The sequence below is a fragment of the Eucalyptus grandis genome, chromosome 11 (genome assembly GCF_016545825.1).
Source record: "Eucalyptus grandis isolate ANBG69807.140 chromosome 11, ASM1654582v1, whole genome shotgun sequence".
In the NCBI taxonomy this organism is placed as follows: Eukaryota; Viridiplantae; Streptophyta; class Magnoliopsida; order Myrtales; family Myrtaceae; genus Eucalyptus; species Eucalyptus grandis.
In genome coordinates, this window is record NC_052622.1 from 9,397,408 (window position 1) to 9,423,201 (window position 25,794).

At 40.4% G+C, this 25,794-nt stretch overlaps 1 long non-coding RNA gene across 3 annotated transcripts; it reads right to left on the reverse strand.

Moving 5' to 3' along the window:
• Nucleotides 1-2,612: 2,612 nt before the first annotated feature.
• Nucleotides 2,613-15,137, reverse strand: LOC108956231. Of its 3 annotated transcripts, XR_005547432.1 has the most exons (7): nucleotides 14,678-15,137; nucleotides 11,844-12,365; nucleotides 5,288-5,410; nucleotides 5,044-5,207; nucleotides 4,771-4,968; nucleotides 3,419-4,181; nucleotides 2,613-2,677 (listed from the first exon to the last, which is right to left on the reverse strand). It is a non-coding gene; the product is annotated as an uncharacterized LOC108956231 (long non-coding RNA). The 3 variants fall into 3 exon arrangements; XR_005547431.1 differs by having other exon boundaries at nucleotides 5,044-5,410; XR_005547430.1 differs by lacking the exons at nucleotides 11,844-12,365; nucleotides 14,678-15,137 and having other exon boundaries at nucleotides 5,044-6,255.
• Between the last annotated feature and the right edge of the window lie 10,657 nt (nucleotides 15,138-25,794).

The following is a 25,794-nucleotide window of genomic DNA, read 5'->3' on the forward strand; positions in this document are numbered from 1 at the left end:
TTGCCCCGAAGAAGATTAATGTAACCGAGTACATGGACACAGGACATGGGAAGAATTAATAAAATATAGAGCGAAAGCACAACTATGACACAATGAATTGTCACAGATTAACATGTTCTTCAAAGCAAATCAATTTTGTAACATGTGAAAATCAATTCTCTAACATGTGAAAGAAGAGTGTGGATTATTTAAAAGAATTGATGTGTGCTGAGGACACGATTTTGCCATGCTAACAAGAACCATCAGACGAGAAATTATATTATATAGCACGCCATTATATGGAACAAGGACAGGCTACGAGTATTGAGTATTGATATTCTTCTATGCGGTTCGAATGCATCTACAGCATGACCCTATAATTCCTAATCCTATCGAGAATAGAATTTGTAAGAAACGTGAACAATCGAACATCAATCCTTGTCTCACGACAAACCATATGGGCCGACCCGACGCTTAGAGAGCACGTAAGGACATATAGAAAGGTTCTTATGTGGAATGATAGCCATAAGCACAAGATGTCTTATTTATTTTATTTTTTTTAAGGCTAAACTATTAGCAAACAACCATCCAGGGGATGAGCATTGAGCTTTCTACTTCATTTTTCTATTCTCTTTTGGCATTCCGAGCCATAAATTGACTAATCATAAGAAGATCTAAACTAAAATGTCAAAAATGAAAAATTTACAACTAAATCTGCAAACTCATAATAGATTTAAAATTTTTTGGACAATTATCTCTTGAAAAGTTTTCAACATTTAGGTTGCCCGTTGCCACGAGAAAAGCACAAAACTGAGTACACATTCCCTTCTCAGTTTGTCGGCAAAATGATTGGAAAGTGTCAGTTAGATCCTCATCTCATGCATAGAGTATAGTTTCCTATGCGACTTTGTAACCAAGGGTCGTGGCGGCAACCTTGCAATTAGCCTAGCAATTAAAGATGACTAGTGATAGGCCGCAGTCGTTGCCGAAGTAAATAGAAGTTTGCTGCAATATAATGTTTCCCTTTCAAGAATTAGATCACGTCGGGTTAGGCATCTGTAGTAAAACGTGATTCAGATTATAATTGTATTTATCAGCTAGAGTGCTATCAGAAGCCAGCTTCCAAAACTGAAGAACCCAATTATTAAAGGGAAAAAAGAAGAATCAAGCTCCGATAGCTGCTTCATAGAATATAGTTACTTGCTGCAACTGTTTTAAAAGGAAATGTTACTCTCGAAGTTCCGTTTCTACAGGCCAAGAAAGATCGCACAAAACAGCCAATGGACACATCATGTGACTATCTATAAACCAATGCAAAAATGACACAAACAAGAAGCTTCCAATGCCATGCATTGGTCACTCACCACATCTCAGCCCATTGGGCAAATATGGGTATCTGAAATGACTGGCCATAGTCATTCACGTGGTATCTTACAAGAGCAGTACTGAAGAAAGCCCTAGCGATCCTTTCTGGGACCATGAAAGATTGCATACGACAGCCAGTTATTCAACATGTGACTATCTACAAATCAAAGCGAAAGTAACACTAAAACAATAACCTTCCAATGCCATGCATTGGTCACTCACCACATATCTCAGCCCGTTGGCAAATATGGGCATCTGAAATGACTAGCTATATTCATTCGGGCTTATCTAACAAGAGCAATAATGAAGAAAGCCCTAGTGATCCTTTTTGGGACTATGAAAGCTTTATCTTATTTTATTTTACATTACAAAGTAAAACATTAGAAATCGAGTATCCATAGTAGTCGGACGCACATCCAAATTATTCAAGTACAGTCAATCTCTTCCTCAGTCTAGTGAGTTATTGTACCAGTATCCTTCCAGCCATGTTATTGTCATGATAGTGCTGTAAAGCCTCATTTATGTTCTTGAGAGCCTTGTCATACGATATAAAACCCATGAACCAGAATTCATAACCATCTCTGTGACAACTTGGATGTACTTTTCAGTAGGATTCAACCTGTTTGAAGAAGGACTAACAATGCTCAACTGATTGAGCAGCAGAACCACCTACGCAATCAATCAGGATGAAAGCACGTTAAGAACTAATGGTGGGAGAGTGAAGCTCAGCGGAGCTTGACAAATTTTTTCTGGGTATGTTTCACTACATTCAGATAATTCATGCTTAAATAAGAATAAAATGACAAAAAAAATTATCCAAGTTTCGGTGAAGTAATACAGTCAATGAGTAAAATGAAGGTCCTTTCCAATGAAGGTTCTCCAAAGAGGGGCAACCACAAGACAACTCGGGCCAGTCACAAGAGGGGAAACGAAAATCATAACTTAGGCTATGAATTTGTAATGCATTAAAAACTTATCATGATTCAGACAAAAGTTCAGTGCTTACCCATTTGAAATAGCAATCCTAGAGTAAATGCAATTATGGGAAGATTGGAAAAGGTTACCTTATAATACATCCACTGTTGCTGTCCTGAGGGAGAGTATTGGCAAAGAGGGTTATCACTGCTAGGCGAGTCTCTTGTTTGACAAATACAGTGTCCCAATGACAGGCCCAATGGAAGTGGATAGATAGCAAGCATATGCCTTCAAGAGCTTCTCTCTGGCAGAATCTCAAATGTCTGCTGAAATACCTTATCCTGTCCCCCTCCGCAAGCACTTTTGTCCCCGAGCCGGTCGAGCCATTGCTGCGTCGTGACGCTAGGGCTGGTTCTAACTGTTTCACACAAACATAGCACAATTACAAATTGGTCGAGGTCAGGTATAAATAGAGTTCTTAACATCACAATTCCATGGATTGAAAACCGTGAGGAGACTAGAATCAAAGAAAGTATAGGCTTTGTCTCTCACAAGTCACAAATAAACTAAAGAACAGACAACAAGCCAAAACCAAGCTTATCTAGCTGCTGCAGTGCTTCCTATTACAGGACAAAGCTAATTTTTCTTCTTTACAGGAAAAAGGCGAAGAGCCAAGAGGTGATCATTTATCTAGTCCAACGTTCAGTCGTGCAAAGAGCCCGATGGGTCTGGATGGCTTTAGAAAATTATGGAAAACAAAGTATGTCCTCCACAGAAGTGCCATGTTACACATTTGGCAATTTGTTGTAAGTAGGAATCGACGTAGATTAGCAAAACAATAAGTGCTGAAGATAGCACCGCACATTAGAGTTGAATCTCCCCTAGATAAATAATCAAGGGACTTGACACAGATCATGAAGCATGTATGTTAGTTCCTAGGTGGTGAGTGAAATCGAACCCATTCCTAAACCACGTCAATGAAAGACAAGGTGCCAAACTCTATGGCAATATTCACATCGACAACATTTGCTTACGTTGTAGAAACAGAGAAAAGATATATATGCAAGCAAGCAATCAGGTATGTGTCCACAACAAATCCAAAATGTTCCTAACTGATTATACAGACATATTGCGAGCAAAAATTGTAGAGAGAACTTACGGTGATGCCAGACATTGTCCGCGAGCATCTCTGCTTTTCGTAGCGTCTTCGAACCTCTTCCCACACCGGTTCAACACGCCGCATATAAACACCGACAAAGCGTCGAGCTTTGCCTCATTTGTATAAATATCAGTTGGACATGTCACCCGGGGAAGCTTTGCCTCATTTGTATAAATATCAGTTGGACACGTCACAAAATCGTTTTCCTCTTCTTCTTTTTCTCGCCTAATTCTTCTTCTTCGTTCTTCTTCTTCATCGCCGCTCCCACAGGAGGCAGAGCGCAGAGCTCGGCCCCCCCAATCGCACCTCTCCTGGATCCCCAATCGGATCGCACCTCTCCTTGAGTCTTGCCGCCTCCTCAAGTGATTTGCGCCTCCTCACATTCCTCCGCCAAGTCTCTCGAGCAATCCGATGTCTCCTCGGCTGCTGTGTGTTCGCATACTTTGAAATCAAGCACGTCCGAACTTGAAGTTTAGATTGAATTTTATATATGCTCAAACAAAATCGTTTTCCTCTTCTTCTTTTTCCCGCCTAATTCTTCTTCTTCTCCCACAGGCCCAGCCCCCCTGGATCCGACTAGATCCCCGATCGGATCACGAGTCTGCACTTGCTGCCTCCTCACATTCCTCGCCAGGTCGTTGTTTCCTAGCAATCCTCCTCCTCGGCTGCTGTGTGTTCGGTCACGTTTTTCCTCTTTTTCTCGCCCTTTTAGAGTTTGAAATCAAGCACGTCCGTTGAATGCGAATAGAGTGCTATCGGAAGCCTTTGGCAGAGGTATTAAATGAAGCTCAAATTTTATGAAACGAATCTCAAATTTTATGAATATCACATCAAAATATTATCGAACATGAATATGTATAATCTATTAATATCTGTATTAATAATATTATGAATCTGTATTAATAATATTATGACATATGATGAAGACATCCTAGGTGAAGACATCCTAGGTATAGATGTTGGGGACAGACATCTAAGCCTAGATCAATGCAGAAATTCATTGTAACTTTGGCAAAAGTATCAAACGAAGCTCAAATTTTATGAAACGAAACTCAAATTTTATGAATATCACACCAGGTCACAGACAAGATATTATCAGGTCACAGACAAGATATTATCGAACTATTAATATGAATCTGTATAATCTGTATTAATAATATTATGATATATGATGAAGATATCAAGACATCCTAGGTATAGATGTTGGGGACAGACATCTAAGCCTAGATCAATGCACACACCGAAATTCATTGTAACTTTAGCAGAGGTATCAAACGAAGCTTAAATTTTATGAAACGAATCTCAAATTTTATTAAAATGTATAATCTATTAATAATGTATGAGCAACTCACTTGTTTCTTTTCTCCACCAAAATGTTTTCTGAAGAGGGAAAGTGTTGTAAATTTGTAGTGATAATCTGCGATTGGCTGTAGGTGAATGACACATTCGGATCATTTGGATCCGGAATCTCCATGTTAAATTGCTGGCACAAGTAATGGAAGAGGGGCTTCTCATGTTGTCATGTGCATGTAAATATTGTTCATTATGTCCTGAAATTAGAAATTAATAAAAAGATAAGAAAGATCAGAATAGGAAACAATAACAATAGGGGCACAATTTGCTACCTTCTGGGACATGTCTCCCATTATAATCTTGGCGTGATATTTTTTGCCCACTTTGACGGCCATGCAAAATTCAGAATCCGGATTGTTAAGTAAGCTTTTCTATCCTTCGATAGCTCTATGAATAGAGCAGTAGGTTTGTTATCATTAATAACCTTTATTGATCTCTGAAAAAGAAAATTTCAAGTATCAATTAGCCTGCCTATTTGATGTTAGCAAATGTAAGTATCATAGCCTCAAGCCTCACCTTAGCCCGCTGTTTTACACCTATGCATAGTTTATCTCATTCTCATTGTTCTTCGTTAATAATTCAGTGGAAAATAACGGCTTATGAGTAAATAATTTAATACTTTCCATGAGGATCACCGACCTGCATAAGCGACCCAACTCAAATAGAGTCACTAAGTGCTGAGTCCAATCAATACTCCAATATCTACCCAGCAGCTTAAAATTAGATACCAATACAGCACAATACACAGATCCTAAAGCTCGGGCTTGCATTTGTTATATAAAACCCAACGAGTTGCGGGATTTTTTGGGGTTTTCTCTTTTAGTTCTATAGATATGTCTTGGTTAGCTTGCAGGTATTATTTGCAATTATTTCTTCTTGCTGGCTGGTATGCCATTATATTTCTTTCCTTAGTAATTTTTTTATTTTGATTAATAATAATTTATTTTTTTTGGGAAAATTAAGTTTCCGTGCCCAGTGTTCTAATTAGATTAGAGCACTGGGATTCAAGTTTTTTTTTTTTCTAAGTTTTGAGGTAAATTATGGGTGCCCAGAGCAATGGGATTCTGTCAATTTGCATCATTCTTGCATTATTCAACTTTAATTTTTTTTTTTAGGAAAATGTTAGCTAGGGCCTAGCAAAATGAATAAATGCCTAATTAGAGCAGTGGGATTTAAAACTGTAAATTATTTGTGAATTATTTTTTTTGGGTTAGAAAAGGTTAGCTGGGTGTGCGGTTGCTTGGCAAATCTTTGAAATCAATTTTAATAAAAAGTACTTAAAATTTTCAACGTATTACTCAAAAATTAGGCAGGCACGGTAGCAATTTCGATAGGAATTCCTCGAAATTCCTCTGGCTAGAAGAAGAGAAAAGACTTGTAAGCGTTAGTAGTTGTGGGAGAAAAGACCTATAAACGTTGTAAGCGTTAGAAGTCGTGGCATATATGAATAGACTATGTCGAGAAAAGACCTGTAAGCGTTAGAAGTCGTAGCAGTGACTATATGAATAGTATGGACAGTATGAACAGTAGCAATGACTATAGAACAGTTTTGTATCCAGGATCCATCTCTAAACTTCCTTCTTCTTAAAAGGGTAGGAGGCTTAGGTGTCGTGTGCTCGCATGACTACATGCCATAACAATCCTGCCATGTGGGCTCTGCCCACAATGGTAACTATAGAGCTATGTTTTGTGGCAGCTCGCATGATAATATCGAACATGAATCTATAATAATAATATTATGAATCTGTATTAATAATATTATGGCATATGATGAAGATATCCTAGGTATAGATGTTGGGGACAAACATCTAAGCTTAGATCAATGTTGTAACTTTGGCAAATGTATCAAACGAAGCTCAAATTTTATGAATATCACACCAGGTCATAGACAAGATATTATCAGGTCACAAACAAGATGTTATCAAACTATTAATATGAATCTGTATTAATAATATTATGGCATATAATGAAGACATCCTAGGTATAGATGTTTGGGACAGACATCTAAGCCTAAGCATAGATCAATGCACACACGGAAATTCATTGTAACTTTGGCAGAGGTATCAAACGAAGCTCAAATTTTATGAAACGAAGCTCAAATTTTATTGAACTATATAATCTATTAATATGAATCTATATAATCTATTAATAATGTATGAGCAACTCACTTGTTTCTTTTTTCCATCAAAATGTTTTCTGAGGAGGGAAAGTGTTGTAAATTTGTAGTGATAATCTGCGATTGGATGTTGGTGAGTGACACGGATCATTTAGATTCGGAATCTCCATGTTAAATTGCTAGCACAAGTAATGGAAGAGGGACTTCTCATGTTGTGTCATGTGCATGTAAATATTGTTCATTATGTCTTGAAATTAGAAATTAAGAAAAAGATAAGAAAGATCAAAATAGGAAACAATAACAAGAGGGGCATAATTTGCTACCTTCTGGGACATGTCTCCCATTATAATCTTGGCATGATATTTTTTTCCCTCTTTGACGGCCATGCAAAATTCAGAATCCGGATTGTTAAGTAAAGCTTTTCTATCCTCCGACGGCTCTATAAATAGATCAGTAGGTTTGTTATCATTAGCCTGCCTATTTGATGTTAGCAAATGTAAGTATCATAGCCTCAAGCCTCACCTTAGCCCGGTGTTTTACACTTATGTATTTGTTTATCTCATTCTCATTGTTCTTCGTTAATAATTCAGTGGAAAATAACGGCTTGTGAGTAAAGAATTTAATACTCTCCATGAGGATCACCGACCCGCATAAGCGACCCAACTCAAATAGAGTCACTAAGTGCTGAGTCCAATCAATACTCCAATATCTACCCACCAGCTCAAAATTAGATACCAATACAACACAATACACAGAGCACAATACACAGATCCTGAAGCTCAAAATTAGATACCAACATAGCACAAAAGTCTCAAAACATCAAATCTCCAAGGAAATTAGTAGTGTATCTACCCAAATACTAGAATCAACACAGAATACACAGATCATGAAGTCTCAAACATCCAATCTCCAAGGAAGTCCATTTGATACTCCCTAAGGAATGTATCTACCCAGCTCAAAATTAGATACCAGAATCGGCACAACACAATACAAAATGTCCAATACCACCAACCTCTCTTTCTAACTCTGATAAAAATCAATCTAAGCATTCTATTCGCATTCAAAGTGAGAGTGGCGGGAAAAAGAGGAAAATGCGACGCGACCGAACACATTACCTAAGGCGCAAATCGCTTGAGGAGGACTCGAGGAGAGGTGGGCCGAGCTGCGCTCTGCCTCCTGTGGGAGGAAGAAGAGGAAAACGATTTTGTTTGAGCATAACTAACTCTCTGACTGAACACACTCTCAATACAATACAGTGTTTGATTTCAAAGTCATTTCAGAGAGTTAGAAAGAGAGTTAGAAAGAGAGGTTAGTGGTATTGGACATTTATCTAATTTTGAGCTGGGTAGATACATTCCTTAGGGAGTATCAAAGGGACTTCCTTGGAGATTGGATGTTTGAGACTTCATGATCTATGTATTCTGTGCTGATTCTGGTATCTGGGTAGATACACTACTCCTTTCCTTGGAGATTGGATGTTTTGAGACTTTTGTGCTGTATTGGTATCTAATTTTGAGCTTCAGGATCTGTGTATTGTGCTCTGTGTATTGTGTTGTATTGGTAACTAATTTTGAGCTGTTGGGTAGATATTGGAGTAGATATTAGAGTATTGATTGGACTCAGCACTTAGTGACTCTATTTGAGTTGGGTCGCTTATGCAGGTCGGTGATCCTCATGGAGAGTATTAAATTCTTTACTCACAAGCCGTTATTTTCCACTGAATTATTAACGAAGAAGAATGAGAATGAGATAAACAAATACATAGATGTAAAACACCGGGCTAAGGTGAGGCTTGAGGCTATGATACTTACATTTGCTAACATCAAATAGGCAGGCTAATGATAACAAACCTATTGCTCTATAGCTGTCGGAGGATAGAAAAACTTTACTTAACAATCCGGATTTTGAATTTTGCATGGCCGTCAAAGAGGGCAAAAAGATTATAATGGGAGACATGTCCCAGAAGGTAGCAAATTGTGCCCCTCTTGTTATTGTTTCCTATTCTGATCTTTCTGATCTTTTCTTAATTTCTAATTTCAAGACATAATGAACAATATTTACATGCACATGACACAACATGAGAAGTCCCTCTTCCATTATTTGTGCCAGCAATTTAACATGGAGATTCCGGATCCAAATGATCCGAATGTGTCACTCACCAACAGCCAATCGCAGATTATCACTACAAATTTACAACACTTTCCCTCCTGAGAAAACATTTTGGTGGAGAAAAGAAACAAGTGAGTTGCTCATACATTATTAATAGATTATACAGATTCATATTAATAGATTATACATTTCAATAAAATTTGAGCTTCGTTTCATAAAATTTGAGCTTCGTTTCATACATCTGCCAAAGTTACAATGAATTTCCGTGTGTCCATTGATCTAGGCTTAAGCTTAGATGTCTGTCCCAACATCTATACCTAGGATGTCTTCACCTAGGATGTGTCATAATATTATTAATACAGATTATACAGATTCATATTAATAGTTCGATAATATCTTGTTTGTAACCTGATAATATCTTGTCTATGACCTGGTGTGATATTCATAAAATTTGAGCTTCGTTTCATAAAATTTGAGCTTCGTTTGATGCCTTTGCCAAAGTTACAACATTGATCTAGGCTTAGATGTCTGTCCCCAACATCTATACTTAGGATGTCTTCACCTAAGATGTCTTCGTCTTCATCATATGCCATAATATTATTAATACAAATTATACAGATTCATATTAATAGATTATACATATTCATGTTCGATAATATCCTAATGTGATATTCATAAAATTTGAGCTTCGTTTCACAAAATTTGAGCTTCGTTTAATACCTCTGCCAAAGTTATTTCCGTGTGTGCATTGATCTAGCCTGTCCCCAACATCTATACCTAGGATGTCTTAATGTCTTCATCATATGCCATAATATTATTAATACAGATTCATAATATTATTATTACAGATTCATGTTCGATATTATCATGCGAGTTGCCACAAAACATAGCTCTATAGTTGCCATTGTGGGCAGAGCCCACATGGTAGGATTGTTATGGCATGTAGTCATGCGAGCACACGACACCTAGGCCTCCTACCCTTTTAAGAAGAAGGAAGTTTGGAGATATAAGAAGAAGGAAGTTTAGAGATGGATCTCCAGGGTTACACAAAGCTGTTCATATAGTCACTGCTACGACTTATAATGCTTACAGATCTTTTTTCGGTATAGTCTATTCATATATGCCACAACTTCTAACGCTTACAATGCTTACAGGTCTTTTCTCCCACAACTTTTAACGATTACAGGTCTTTTCTCTTCTTCTAGCTAGAGGAATTCCGAGGAATTCCTATCGGAATTGCTACCGTGCCTGCCTAATTTTTGAGTAATATGAAAATTTTAAGTACTTTTTATTGAAATTGATTTCAAAGATTTGCCAAGCAACCGCACACCTAGCTAACATTTTCTAACCCCAAAAAAATAATTCACAAATAATTTATAGTTTTAAATCCCACTGCTCTAATTAGGCATTTATTCATTTTGCTAAGCCCCTAGTTAACATTTTCCTAAAAAAAAAGTTAAAGTTGAATAATGCAAGAATAATGCAAGAATAATGCAAATTGACAAAATCCCATTGCTTTGGGCACCCATAATTTACCTCAAAACTTAGAAAAAAAAAAAAAAAAACTTGAATCCCAAAGTGTTCTAATTAGAACGCTGGGCACAAAAACTTAATTTTCCCAAAAAAATAAATTATTATTAATCAAAATAAAAAAATTACTAAGGAGAGAAATATAATGGCGTACCTGCCAGCAAGGAGAAATAATTGCAAATAATACCTGCAAGCTAACCAAGACATATCTATAGAACTAAAAGAGAAAAAGAGAACCCCAGAAAACCCGCAATTCGTCGGGTTTTATAAAACAAATGCAAGCCCGATACATATGTCGGGGAAATGAGTATTATATTATGGTCGGAATGGACATCGACCTCCACACCTCCACTTCCATTTAGGCATCAACTTTAGAATCTTATCACAAAAAATCATGTGAAAATGGCAAACAGCACAGGTCATTAAAGTAGAGCATGAAAACAGAACACTTAATCTGTTTGTAACAATTGTCGAATCTAGTAAATGATGACCAAATCCAAGAGCTCATGGCATTCATTACAAAATATCAAGAAAGAAGCAAAATCTATCCAGACATGCCCACATGTTGACACAATCGCAATGTCTATAGATTGAAATTAGTAGAACTTCATCATAAGAACACATTACAAAGTATATGTTCTTGTACCACATGAGAAGGTAGACAAAAGGGCTCACAACAACCAAACCCATATAGAACAGAGCTACAAAACAACATCGAAAGACTCAATGAACCAAGCAAAGCAGAAGAACATACAACACTGTAGTCGAGTTCTAATGACAAATGAATCAGGCATAAGAAAAATATAAAACCACCATCAACCGCTAACAAAATGGAAGAATCATGGTAGGCACAATCTCATTTACCCGCGGGACTGGAGTAGTCACAAACTGCCCATCTTTATATGCATGCAATGACTGCTACGGTGAAGGAAATATTATCTAAACAGTGGCAATAACCACCAGTGTGATCAAAGGAGTTTGTATATAGTAAGAATATGAAGTCCATGGCAACGTATTATGTATATGCATCAACATGAATGAGATATGAGTATGTATCCAAGTTAGAGGTCTGAGCTTTGTAAGAGAGGCGCTGAGTGAAACTGGAAAGCATTTGCTCAAATGTCCAAAGGCTAAGAAACAGATGCTGAAGGATGACACAAGGTGGAGCTTCAAACTTATCCCAGACCCAAACTTAGATCACAATTAGCAAACAATGAAGGAACTAAGTTCAGCCTTGGGGACAACTAGTTTATGCTCATAATTATGAGGCTCGGTTTCTAGTATCCATAAGAGTAGGCATATGGAATAGTAACTTACCTCCTTCAAGCCCACCCCCACATATTGCTAACCTTTCATTAAGTTCCTCAAAAAAAAAAAGAAAAAAAAAGTTAATCATACAAATTTTCAATAATGCCCTTTCATCCTAAGTTTTAATTTCGTTAATGATACAAATTTGATGGAAATTTAATGGAAATTTGATCTTGACGCTTAGAACAAAGGATAATTTGATTGAAGCTTAAAACAAATATTTAGTTTACTTTTAATTTAAAACAAATATTTAGTTTACTTTTAATCAAAATAAATCTCTAGAAAAAAAAACAAACTTGAGTTAAGGAAATCCACATGGGCATGGGCAGAGGGCGTGGCCTGCCCATGGACATGTTTAGTCTCCTTAAATTTACCCAAACCAAAAAAATTAATTCAAATTTATCTCTAGTTATTAATCAAAATAAATTCTTCAAATAAAAAATAAAATAATTAATAATTAGTAGGGAGAGAAATATACCTGTAGACATCTTTGTTCACAACTCAAAACGTCTTTGTTCACAACTCAAAACCCTAAAGAACAAGAAATAACAATTTGAATGAACTCATGTAATTTGCAACTAAATTCATCACATTGCAGTCTCTTTGCTTCAACCCTCACATTATAAGATATAAAGATACATACCATACCACAACCTTGTACAAATCAAAATAACTTTCCAGGGTTGCTGCATAAACAATCATCAAGAGGACCAACAGAACAGAACAGCCCACAAGGTCTCCTAACGACGTGAAGCTATCCATATGCAGAACTTTACTTCGGTAAAAAAGACCTTTTCACTTCCAATTTCCATCCATGCATTCCAACAGACACCCCAAGATTCCAACTTTTGAACTACATTCTAACCACAGATAGAAATCTCAGTACCCCCGCGTGAGAATAAATACTTCAATCCACAGACCAAGGAAATCAATAAGTAATGCGGTACAATAAGCAATACAAAGAAAAACTATACCATTTCTTATCATCAGAAAAAAGCTACTCAAGGGAAAGTAGTGTTCAAAGCACCAAATCAATTTTGGCTTGTGCTATTAAGGTGACATAGGGGGTGTCGCGACCTACTCTCGGGGGAGGGAATAGGTTTAGGGGTATTGCCTAAAGGACGGGCCTAAGGCCCATGATTAGGTGCGGGCTCTCCCAAGCCCATACCCTACGTGACATTGAGATATTCTTAAAAATTTTGCACAAAAAGACTCGCCACTAGCCTATTGGGGTCGGCTAGAAACCAAGTGAGATAGGGGAGCGTGCCTCACTTCCTACGCAACTAGAGAATCTAGGATCGGGGACTTAATTGTACTAATTGACTAATTAGTGCTCTTTCGGTATCTAATCTTGTTCATTAGGCAGTTTGGATTGATTCATACCTATCCACTAACATAGGAGGTGAGCATGTGGGTGCGCAATCAATAAAGTAATAATCATAACTACCAAGATCCTATTTGCCCTAAAATTAAACATGTGCAAATTAAACACAAAATACACAAATTAAACATGCGATAAAAACAACATACAAGAAAAGAAAGGCCCAATTACACTAAAATGGCAATACATAGCAATTCCTAACCAAACCTCATTATTTTTGGATTTTCGAAATTTTTAATTTTAATTTTTAATTTTTTGATTTTTAATTTTTTTTCTTAAAAAGTCGAATTTTTTAATTTTTTCTGATTTTTATGAAATTTTGGAAATTTTTTTAATATTTATCATTTTTCGAAATTTTTGTTTTTTTTGAATTTTTAATATATATTTAATATTTAATATTATTATACTTCAATAAAATGGGTTCGGACCGGGTAAACCCAATCCGGCCCGTAGACCCAACCCAAACCCGGATCCAACACTTTTGGATTAAAAAAAATCATTTTCAATTTTTTAAAAAAATAAAAATAAAAAAATCCTTCCGTTAGTCTTAGTCTTTTCTCACTGCACACTCCCCTCCTGCGATTCCTCCTTCCCAAGACTAACTTTTCCTTTCTTTTTAATATTTTGTTTTACTTTTTTACTTTTTCCATATTTTTTTTTCTCTTTCTTTTACTCTTTTTTTTTTGGTCTTCTCCTCCTTCATGCTTGCCCCCTGCACGCCTTCAACCCTCCCGAAGACTGTCTTCTCCTTCCTCACGACACTCCTCACCAAAATTTATTTCTTTACCAAAACTGATTCGAACAACAACAATAACCAAAGCACTTAGCATCCCTTCTAACACCAAACCACCCGGACCGACGCAAATCAACGCCGGCTATCTAACTTCGAGGGCTGCTACACCATTTTCGGATACAAACACCCCCAGCTCAAACACACATGGTTACTTCACGAAAATCGCAAAATCGCATGAAATCGCGATGAAAACATAAAAGACAGACATGGTCCAACATATATGTGAACAAGCGCAAATTAGACCGAGTCTGAACATAGGTTTTTTCTCGGTTCTCTTTGAGACATTTTGTCAAACATTGGGTGTGCAGTAGTTAAAAGGGGCATACGGGCTCACTCGAGGCTCGAATCCGAGTAAAGATCAACACAATATGCACAAGCAACACTCAAGATCCACTAAGGATCACGCTCGAACAGATGTGAACACAGCAAGTATTTTCAGCCACACTCACAGACTCGAATCTCTTTCAGACATTTCATCAACTGGTTAGCATACACAACAAAAACGAAGGATCTTCGGAATGGTATAGGCTCAAGCACAAGCCTGGACGTCTATCAACATGCACTAGGACACCTATGAGCTTTCATGGAGGACCGGTGAAGCCGAAGCTCGCGTGAACAGGTCGGCCGTGAGCTCCGGCCCGAGACCTCGAAGTGAAGCGGGAAGCCTACCTGGTTCGGATGGCGAGCAACGGGCGTACTTCAGGCGACGGCGAAACGCTCTCTCCCCGATCGTCTCTCCCTCTCTCAAGCTCGCTCTCCGGTGCTCTTTGTTCTCTCTCGACCAAAAAAACCAGTCGAGAACCCCCCATCTACTGTTTGCTCTCTTCCTTTTAAAAGCTCGGCCAACGACAGGCGCGCATGGCTCCTGACACCGCCAGCCTGTCGCGACCGCGTGATCTCCAACCCTGGGATCACGCCGTCCTCGCCTTGCGATCCTCTCTTCCTCTGTTTGTACCCTCCTCTTTTCTCCTTTTTTGCAGAAGCATGGATGTTGTGAGGGGTTCCTCTGTTTGTACTCTCCTCTTTTCTCCTTTTTTGCAAAAGCATGGATGTTGTGAACCCTCCTCTTTTCTCTTTTTTGCAAAAGCATGGATGTTGTGAGAGGTCCCTCTGTTTGTACCCTCCTCTTTTCTCCTTTTTTGCCGAAGCATGGATGTTGTGAGGGGAGGAAGATGATCTGCGCACGGGCCGGGTTGAAATAAAAGGAGATGGGGCAGCCCAAGTGCGAAAAAAAAGAAAAGGAAAAGGGATATGTGGGCAAGCCCATGCACAAAGAAAGACACATACACTCGGCCTCATTCGATTTTTATACCTTTTAATGGATCTTTTTTTTCTTTTTCTTTTTTCAAACTTTCTTTTTGACAATTTTGGAAAAATAAAGACCATTCAATATGCCGTGCAATAATGAAAACACGATACCTTAGTAATTTTTTTTTTACTTTTCTTTCCTTTCCTCTTCTCTTTTTTATTAATTTATTAATTTTTTATTTTTTAAAAATTTCGATTTTTTTATTTAAATTTTTTGTAATAATTTTTGATAAATTTTAAAACTAGTGATGCAAATGCTCATAATACCAAAATTTAGGTGTCAACAGGGGGTACTATTCATTCTCCAATACAAGCTAGTATTTTTCGTGTATTTGACATCGAATGGTATCAAACACCCAAAAAAAGCGTGATTTAGCAGTCTGAAAATAAGCACTTTCAATTAAGCCGCATGCCTGTCGCACTCTTCTAGCTCATGCATTGATTAATTACTTCGAACTCTTGATTAGAACTCAATTGGCATGCGTGATCACGCTTGAAGAAATTAAGAAAATGATGTGGAAGTGGTCAGGTATACCCTACCACCATCTAATCATATATAATGTAACAAATCATAATTCATGAAAGATAGGTACATTAGGAAAAAAGAAGCCACATAGCTTCACAAGAATATCCGATCCGGACGCGGTTTAGATATTTCCATGCCTACCTGGCAAATCTAGTGGGACCTGACATAGGAACATCGCACGTTCAAAACGATGATATTTGCTATCGTCATGGATTGATATCATTCGGACATGCACCTCCTGATTTTTGTGTTTTCTTTTTTCTCTTCTTTCGTGGCTTTCGTCAAGGGATTTTGGTAGTTGAATTTGAGGCATAAGTGCATTGCCGGTGATCTTTCAGCTACCGCCTGTAGCCACCAGGACTTCAATTCGACTTAGATAGGGTTCTTTTTGTCCATGACCATTAGCTCGACTGTCTATAAAAGCCAAAGGAGTCATTGACCTTATCTATGTTAGAAAAAGATGTGGTTGAGGCAAAAAAGAAACAAATTGCTAAGATAAAATGTTAGTCCGATCCCACCACCCCCACTACCCCCATGACATAATATGATATAGTGACGAACTAATTGTAATTTGACGAAAAGTATGAGGCACAATATAACCTTTTCTATATTAATATCAATATACAACAGCCATGTATTTCCTAAAAGTTGTTTGTTGAACACGTGGTTATTGTAATTTACAAGGAATCATACATCCTTTTTTTTGGGCAAAGACCGCTTGTTTTACGCTCTCTACTCATTTTAGGGATAATTATTAAAAAAAAAAAACATAAATCTATAGCACGAATGTCAATTTAGTCAAAAGCTCTTTAGTTTAATCAAATTTTTTTTTTGGTTGAAAGTAAATATTTTATTCATATATCAAGAACTCAAGATAATACATGAGAGGTTCAAAACAAAGCCCAAACAAAAAAGTAGAACAAAAAAGAATAAAATGTCTTAATAAGCACACTCTCATCTTACAGGAATAGATCCATCTCGACCTAAAAGCATAATGAACCGAATCTCGTATCATCATAAGTGATAGGTGCACTTCGTAATCTCTTGCTTCAAAAGCTACAATTTGCCCAATGAACGGTGCACGCTTAAATTCAACGCTTTCAACACCATCACCATCTAGAGACACAAAATACAAGTTGAACAGGCTCCAAAATCTATATATAGATTAGGAGATATTGAATGAGCACATAAATGCCTCTAAGTAACTTCTCCCAAATCTAGATCTAGCATATGAGAGCTTCCAAAACTCAGAGGAGTCTTATAACCGCTTCCAAGAAATTATGAACTCACCATATTCCTCCTCAATTTTATTGGACTTCTTGATTTGGAGCATACTTTTCGCTTGCAAATGTCAAGTATCTTACATGACACGACTAGCATGTGAGCGTAGACAATTTTTTGTAAATATTAAAAATAAAAAAAAACTGATTTTTTTCTTTTTTTCTCATTATGGCTAGTGACGGTCATTGAGCCTACAAGCCCTCATTAGATCTACACAAAGGCTTGTAGGCCCTTGCCAAGTGGCCAACAAGGCTTGTCGACCCTTGCTGGTCTCAATGGAAAAAAATAAATAACATAGAATCACATAAAAAATATAAAATTATAAAATTTCACAATTTTTTTTTTTAAATTTGTAACATCCACGTCGGCATCGGCCATGTAATGTGTGATGATCCGTGTCTATGTCAATGGTTTCTTTTGTCAAAATAGTTGAAATGGCTATATTGACAATTCGTCAAAAAGTTTAGAATTAAATTGGTTGAATTGAAATATTTGGGACTAAGTTGGCATTTATACAATAGATTTATGATTTTTTTTTTTTTTTGTAATTTTCCTATCATTTTACTACCTATTTATTACCCTTGCCCCTTGCTCTTCATTATCTCTCTCTTTTCTAATTGTAACCCCTTATTATTAAAGAATTTTTTTTTATGTACCGACATTACAATTTATATTGTCTACGAATGCAGCTACTACAATACGAAGACATAAATTACGTGGAGTTGAGGCATAGTACAGAACAAACGAAACATAACAAGTGAAAACATCACGTTAGCTTTCTGATTTCTAAATAATTGCTCAAAAAGATGGATATCGTATTGATATTAGACTCTTGTAACATCAGCCAAACCCAATTTTTATTTATCACAAAAATGTTGCGGAGACAAGAGTTGAACCCATGACTTCAAGGTTATGTTATGTCAATTTGAAGCCTTTTTTATGCTCGAATGCTTTTATACACACACACATAATCTTATTCATACAATAATCCATGTAAAGTGCAAGTTATGCAAAATTGAAGATATTTCAGAACCATTGTGGTGTAGATTCCCAATTTTTGCTTTGGGTTCAATTTAGAAGGAAGATACTTCCAAGGTCTTAAGTTGTAGGTTCCTCCATCATCACTTCGCTTTTTCATGAGACCATTCCAAGAAATGTAATTCTTCCCTAACCACTTTTTTCGGAAGGTGTAAGGTTCTAGGTTCTTGGCGAGGGTCACCTAGCCTAGGGCGAGGATGGCCTCATCGAGGACGGGGTGCCTTGCCCTCTTCAAGCATCATCAGAAAGAGGAAAGGGATAACTAGAAAAAAATAAAGAAAAAAGGAAAAAGACTCAAAAACAAAAGATAAAGGACGAAAATGCTCTAAGTAATTGGAAAGCCAGGTCCTTCTTTGAAATTGACATAATCACTTTATACTTTTATTTGAGAAAATCATAATATTTTATGCTCTTATATAGAACATGATCCACTTCGGATCTTTATTTGGAATTTTCCTAATGCTTACATATAAATTCTTATTTATACAATAATAGACGCAAAGTGCGAGTGACGCCAAATTGAAGATATTTCCTAGCCATTGGGGCGTAGGTTCCCAATTTTTGCTTTGGGCTCAATGCCTGTAGGTTCCTCCGTCATCACTTCGTTTTTGCGCAAGACCCTTCTGATAATTTAATGCTTCTCCAACCCCTTTTTCATTTCAAGGCAACTAAAGGACAATTACGTTGTCATTGTCATAGTTTGGCCCCGCTTTATACTTCGGTTCGATCGTTAAGGAAAAGTTGTTTCCGAGCAATCTCCACGTTCGCTTCCCTTGTTGCCAAGGTCTTTCTGAGAATTGGTACTTCCATTGCCCCTTTCTCGTTCGATGAAATTAAGGTACAATTGCGTTGTTATACTCGGTTTACGGCGTCTTGGTGCAACGTCCGCGTCTTTTCTCTTTTTTGGGGATTCGGACGTGAATCTTCCGGCGAGGTCGCGTGGAGTTGGGAGTGCTTTGAACCGTGGACTTGAACGCGCAGACCGGCCGACAAAGTAAAGGAGAGACGCGGGCACCTCGGTTTCGACGATTGTTGGATGCTTGAACGCCCGCTTCTCTCCAACTTGGGAAGAATTATTTAAAAAACTCTCATATTTATTATAATCGTGTCAATTTAATTATATTTATTTTTATTTTTATGTCAATTCAATTTATTTAACCAATTCTAATATGGCGCACTGCAGCATTGATTTGGACCTTTTAAAATAATAATAATAATAATAATAATAATAATAATAATAATAATATTGCACAGGGCCGCCAGCTTTCCTCTCTTCGGGCAATCCCGAGCCATATGGGGACCGTCAAAAAGAAGCACTTGTATGTGCGTACCTTGTTTTGGTATCTCCCGTTGCTCGACTCGGGTTGATTCCTATGAGGATTCGGAGGTGGTCTCGCCAAAGCATTTGGTCGGGGAACCGCCTCGATCTCCCCACCGCTGGCCTTTTCTCTCGGTCGAAAGTCGGGCTTGGCCGTGGTTGCCGGCCTATATTCAACAAGGGACTCGGCCACGAAGTGGCTGTGGTGAGGTCCGTTGTATTGCACCGTTTGAGCTCGTTTGACCCAGGTTTGAGTCCGCCCATGAACGGTGGAACGCCTCCGTCTCGGCCATGGACGGGATTTGGAGCAACAGCTCCGAGAACCGCTTGACATATTCACGAACTCCGCCCTTTTGCTCTAGGCGCTTGAGTTCCTCGGGCTTCCTCCTCCGCATAAGCGGGATAGTAGGTTCGCCGAAACTCCTCGACGAACCGAGCCCATGTCACGATAGGATCGCCATTCCTACCATCCGACCGACGTCTCCACCACAACAGCGCGTCATCAGATAAATACATGGCTGCTGTGTTTACCTGGATCACGTCGTCGGTTGTCCCCATGGTCTGGAAGTATCGCTCCATGTACCAAAGGAAGTTGTCCACGTCCTTTGCCACCCGGGAGCCCTTGAACTCCTTTGGTTTGGGTGCATCGGCACGGATCGCACGGTGATCACCCCGTTCACGCGTGCCGCTTCAAGCTCCACGAGCTTGCCCTTCATTTCCGCCATTTCCGCCCGCATGGCCGCCATCGCGGCTTCCCAAGTCTCATCCCTGGCTGCTGCGCTCGTGCATGAAGGAGGACAAGCCGCGAGAGAGGCGCGGTTGGGATCATTGCGGATCCTGAACGATCAAGGCCTCCAAGAAGGCCAAAGAACCAAAAGGGATGATGTTCGTAGACGTGAAGATCGGGGTACCACGATGAGTGCACTCGTGGATACCGGGCGTCCGATCTGTTCATATCCAAAGAGGCCGCGAAGAAGCTGCATCTTCCGGCCGAGGCGAATGAGTCGGGTTGGCTCAAGACGGTGGTCCAGAGAAGTCCCGACCAGCGGTATGGCCGGGACGTGGAGTTCCACCACGGGTCCTTGGACCGAAGAAGGAAGATATCGAGGTAATTCCCCTTGACGACTATGACTTCGTACTCGGTTTGGGATTTCTCGACCGGATCAATGCGGGTGTCATGCCCTTCGCGGATTGCATATGCATTCTGGACAAGCGGTGCCAATGCATGGTCCCGATCTATCGAGAATCGGGACGCGATAGGAAGATGCTGTCGGCCATGCAGCTTGCTAAAGGGCTGAAGAAAGGCGAGGCGACCTTCCCGCGGCACCGAAGGAGGAGGGCGCGGAGGAAAGCTCGATGACGGAAGAGGCATCCCGAGTCCTCGATGCCTTCCAGGATGTGATGCCGCCCGAATTGCCCAAGAAGCGCCTCCTCGGAGAGAGGTCGACCATCGGATCGAGCCGGTACCGATGCTCGACCACCGGCCATGTCTCCCTATCGCATGGCCCCGCCCGAGTTGGAGGAACCGAGGAAACAGCTCAAGGAGCGTTGGATGCTGGTTATGTTCGGCCATCTAAGGCCCGTTCGGTGCCCCCGGTCCCTGTTCCAAAAGAAGCACGACGGATCCCTCCGTATGTGTATCGACTCAGGGCATTGAACAAGGCGACCGTCAAGAATAAGTACCCGATTCCCTTATTGCGACTTGTTCGATCAGCTCGGAGAAGCCCGCTGGTTCTCCAAGCTCGACCTTCGATCGGGGTATTATCAAGTGCGGATCGGCCGAGGGGGATGAGCCGAAGACAGCATGTGTGACTCGCTACGGGTCATACGAGTTCCTTGTCATGCCATTCGGCTTGACTAATGCGCCGGCTACGTTCTGCACACTCATGAACAAGGTACTGCATCCGTTCCTTGATCGGTTCGTTGTAGTTTATCTTGATGATATAGTGATATATAGCCGGACGCTTGAGGAGCATGTTGAACATTTGAGTCGTGTTTTCCGAACCCTTCGAGAAAACGACTTGTATGTGAAACGTGAGAAATGTGCTTTTTTGCAAAAAGAGATTCCGTTCCTTGGGCACATCGTTGGGGGCGGACGTGTGCGGATGGACACGGCCAAGATCCGTGCCATTGTTGATTGGGAGCCACCAACCAAGGTGACTGAGCTGAGATCCTTTCTTGGTCTCACAAACTACTACCAGCGCTTCATCCGGGAGTATTCGCGTCTCACCGTGCCACTCACGGATATGCTGAAGAAAGAAAGGCCGTGGAAGTGGACGGATCGGTGTCAAGAGACGTTCGAGCAGTTGAAACGGACCATGACCAAAGAGCCGGTACTCATGCTGCCCAGCTACACCAAGCCATATGAGGTGGAGACCGATGCTTCTGATTTTGCCATCGGTGGTGTCTTGATGCAAGAAGGTCATCCGGTGGCCTTCGAATCCCGAAAGTTGAATGATGCCGAGCGACGATACACGGTCCAAGAGAAGGAGATGACCGCGGTGGTGCACTGCCTTCGCACATGGAGGCACTATATCTTGGGGTCCCGGTTCGTCGTAAGGACGGATAATGTGGCTACGAGCTACTTCCAAACCCAGAAGAAGCTCAGCCCGAAACAAGCTCGGTGGCAAGACTTCCTGGCCGAGTTTGATTATGTGCTGGAGTATAAGCCCGGAAAGTCAATTCCGTGGCCGACGCCTTAGCCGGGAAGTTCGAATTGGCCAATATGGTGAGCAGCCCGATTGCCCGTGGGTTGATCGTATTAAGGAGGGGTGAAGCATGATCAAAGAGCTCAAGCCCTCCTTCAATACGCCTAAGGGCTTGACGAGGATATTTTGGCTTGAGGATGACCTCCTCTACACCAAAGGACGGCGACTCTATGTGCCGCTCCACGGGAAGCTTCGGAGGGAGATCCTAAAAGAGTGCCACGACTCCAAATGGGCGGGACATCCGGGAATCCACCGCACCATGGCGCTTGTTGAGGATCAATATTGCGCCGCACATGAGGGATGATGTGGAGACGTATGTGCGGACATGTCTTGTTTGCTGACAAGACAAGATAGAGCAACGGTCTCCCGCGGGACTCCTTGAACCGTTGCCTATCCTTTAACGTCCATGGGAGAGTGTCTCCATGGATTTCATCGTGAATTTGCCCAAATCCGAAGGGTGTCGGGCTCTCATGGTCGTGGTAGATCGCCTCTCCAAGTATGCGACGTTCGTGCCAACCACAATGGAATGCCCAGCCGAGGAAGCTGCCAAGCTGTTCCTCAAGCACGTCGTCAAATATTGGGGTGTTCCACGCACGATCGTGAGCGATCGCGACCCTCGGTTTACACGGACGGCTTTGACCTGAACTCTTCAAGTTTCTTTGGGGATGAGTCTCAATCTCTCCACCGGTATGCATCCGCAGACCGACGGGCAAACCGAGCGAGTGAATGGGTTCTTCGGAGATCTACCTTCGGCACTATGTGAGCAACACGCAAGCAAACCGGGCACGGCGATCGACGTGGCCCAATTTTCTTACAACTTGCGGCGGAGCGAGTCCACGAATCAAAGCCCGTTCAAATCGTGACCGGACGGCAGCCGCTCACGCCAAGTGCGACGCTTCGGGGTATCAAGGAAGCAGCCCGGCCGCATACAAACTCGCTAAAGAATGGGGTGAGCACGTGACTTGGCCCGGCGTGTCCGGATCGGGCCGCGAAACGAACGAAGAAATGGGCTGACCGAAAGCGACGGCATGTGGAGTTTCGTGTCGGAGACTTGGTGCTAGTCAAGTTGCACCTCGTCCTTCGGTACGTAAACGTGAACAAAGGACTGATCCGTCGCTATGAAGGCCCATTTCGAGTGATACAACGGATCGGGAAGGTGGCGTACAAAGCTGGACATACCGGCCAAGTTCAGGCTCCACCCCGTGTTCCATGTAAGCATGCTGAAACCCTTCCATGTGGATGAGGATGATCCGGATCGGGGCACATCGCAGCGCGCGCCCCTTGGAGCGAAGGCCTCCTATGATCGAGATATTGAGTGTATCCTGGCGGATCGGACCATACGGAAGAAATATCGGGCACCAAGGAAGGAGTACCTCGTCCAGTGGAGAGGCCTTCCTGAGAGTGAAGCAAGCTGGGAACCCTCCGAGGCTCTGTGGGAATTCAAGGGGCACATCGAAGCCTTCCATGCCACAGATGCGACGAGGGCGTCGCATTAGGTGGGGAGAATGACACGCCCACGGACAAGCATGATCCAAGATCGTCCGTGAGGGACCGTGTCACGCACAAAAGGCTGCCCGGAAGCAGCCCACGAACGACCCATGAGCAGAACGAGCGGAAGGCCCATGCGCGGCCATGAGCGACCCGGAGCGATGTTCGAGCAGCCCGTGACGGTTCAGCTGGTCGCGTGTCGACGGACTCGCAACCCCGATCTTGCTTCCCGACATACGCCCATGGTCTCGCCCAAGGCTCGACGCGCGCGACCCATGGACTTCCCAAGGGCTCGCCGGGTGCGTACCATCGAGTAGCCTTCGAGTAGTTCGTTGTATAGCTTGTAATGATTATACGGATTCAAAATGAACCGTTGGATCGGAGGACGATCCACGGCCGAGATACGACCCACTCTTGTATAAATAGGGATCCCTCTCCCACAATGTAATCGGTTCGTTCACAAGCAAATACACTCTCTTTGCCCATTCGGTTCTTGTGTTCGAGCGAAGTGTGTGTGGGCGACTTGGGATCACCGATCCTAAGGCCGCGCGGTGTTTGATCGACCGAAATTGATCGACCCGTGACAAGTGGTATATATTATTATTATTATTATTATTATTATTATTATTATTATTATTATTATTATTATTTAGTTTTGTCTCTCCACTTAAGGCGAGTATGTCCTTGCTTGTCACCGCCCTCGCCGGATTTGGGTGAGGAGCCTTGCATACTCACCTTTTTCAGTTAGGGTGTCCCGAGCCTTGCCTATGCCCAGTAAGGGTTGTTGGGCCGCCGGGCCGCCCTAAGTGAAAAAAAAAAATATAGGGAAAAAGCCATTAAAAATCCCGAACTTTACCTAAAGAGACAAATTTATCATAAAATTTTTTTTTGCAACATAAAAATCAAAAAAATTCCTAACAGTGACACATTTATCTCAAACTTTATTTTTGTGACACGAAAAATCCTGAAGTTATATTCGTGTGACATATTTATCTTAAACTATAGAGCATTTTCGTCTTTCACTTTTTTAATTTTTTTTCTTTTTTTCTTTTTTTCTCTCTTTCCTCTGGCGGAGGGAAGATAGAAGAAGAAAAAGGGGAAAAAAAGAAAAAGGAAAAACGGAAAAAGAAAAAAATGAGACGGAAATGCCATTGGTCATAGAGTTTGGGGTAAATGTGTCACATTTATCATAGTTTGGAGTTTTTTATGTCACACAAAAAATTAAAAAGTTCACGTTAGCGTTGGTCAGCAAATTAGTGCGATAAACTAAAATGGTACAAATACAAAAGATTTAAGATTAAATTCATATAATTACAATATGTTTATAACTTTTCTGTTAATCTTTCTCTTGAGCCCGTTAATTAAATCTCGCTTTGTTTCGAGTCTTGGACTCAATATTATCGAAGAAAAGGAGAAAATCTACACTATTTCAACTTTTGTAATTATTTGACCAAAAAAACACATTTGTAATTAAGGAACTTGATAAGCACTTCTTCACCTTGGCATTACGACATCTTCTCCACTAATCTAAAAACATCTATTATTTTCGAATGAATAGTAAATAGTTTCAGTATCAACACGCCTAATGTGGCTTGTTTTAAAGAGATGCTAGAATCAACATGGGCCGCATGTATTTTGCAAATGAATTTGAGTACTTTTTCTTTTTTTGAGTAACTGGCAGTTTTCTATTTGTGGTACTTTTACAATTTTAACTATAATTCTTTTAATGAGAAGAATAAATTATAGTAGAGAAATAAAATGAGTGAATTCCTTTGAAAGATGGGGAGTAATATAAGGATAAAATTCAGAAAGTCAAAAAGTGAGACAAACCTCATTTTTGACTTTAATAAATCACAGATTACCTTGGAGAGTGATATAAAATTCATAGGTGTCAATCACCAGATTACCCACCTCAAACAAACGATCTCTCATTTTCTCTATTATGATTAAGAAAACTCTTTTAAAAAGGGTTTTTATTCACTCAAATTGAAGAAGAGGGCACTTTGTGGCCGGTCACCTGCAGACCCAAATGCCTAAACTAGAATTACGAGATTTGTGTAGGCTTTCGTGGATTTTCAAGAAGTTGAGTCTCCACCGCTGGTTCTCGTTCGCCTAAATT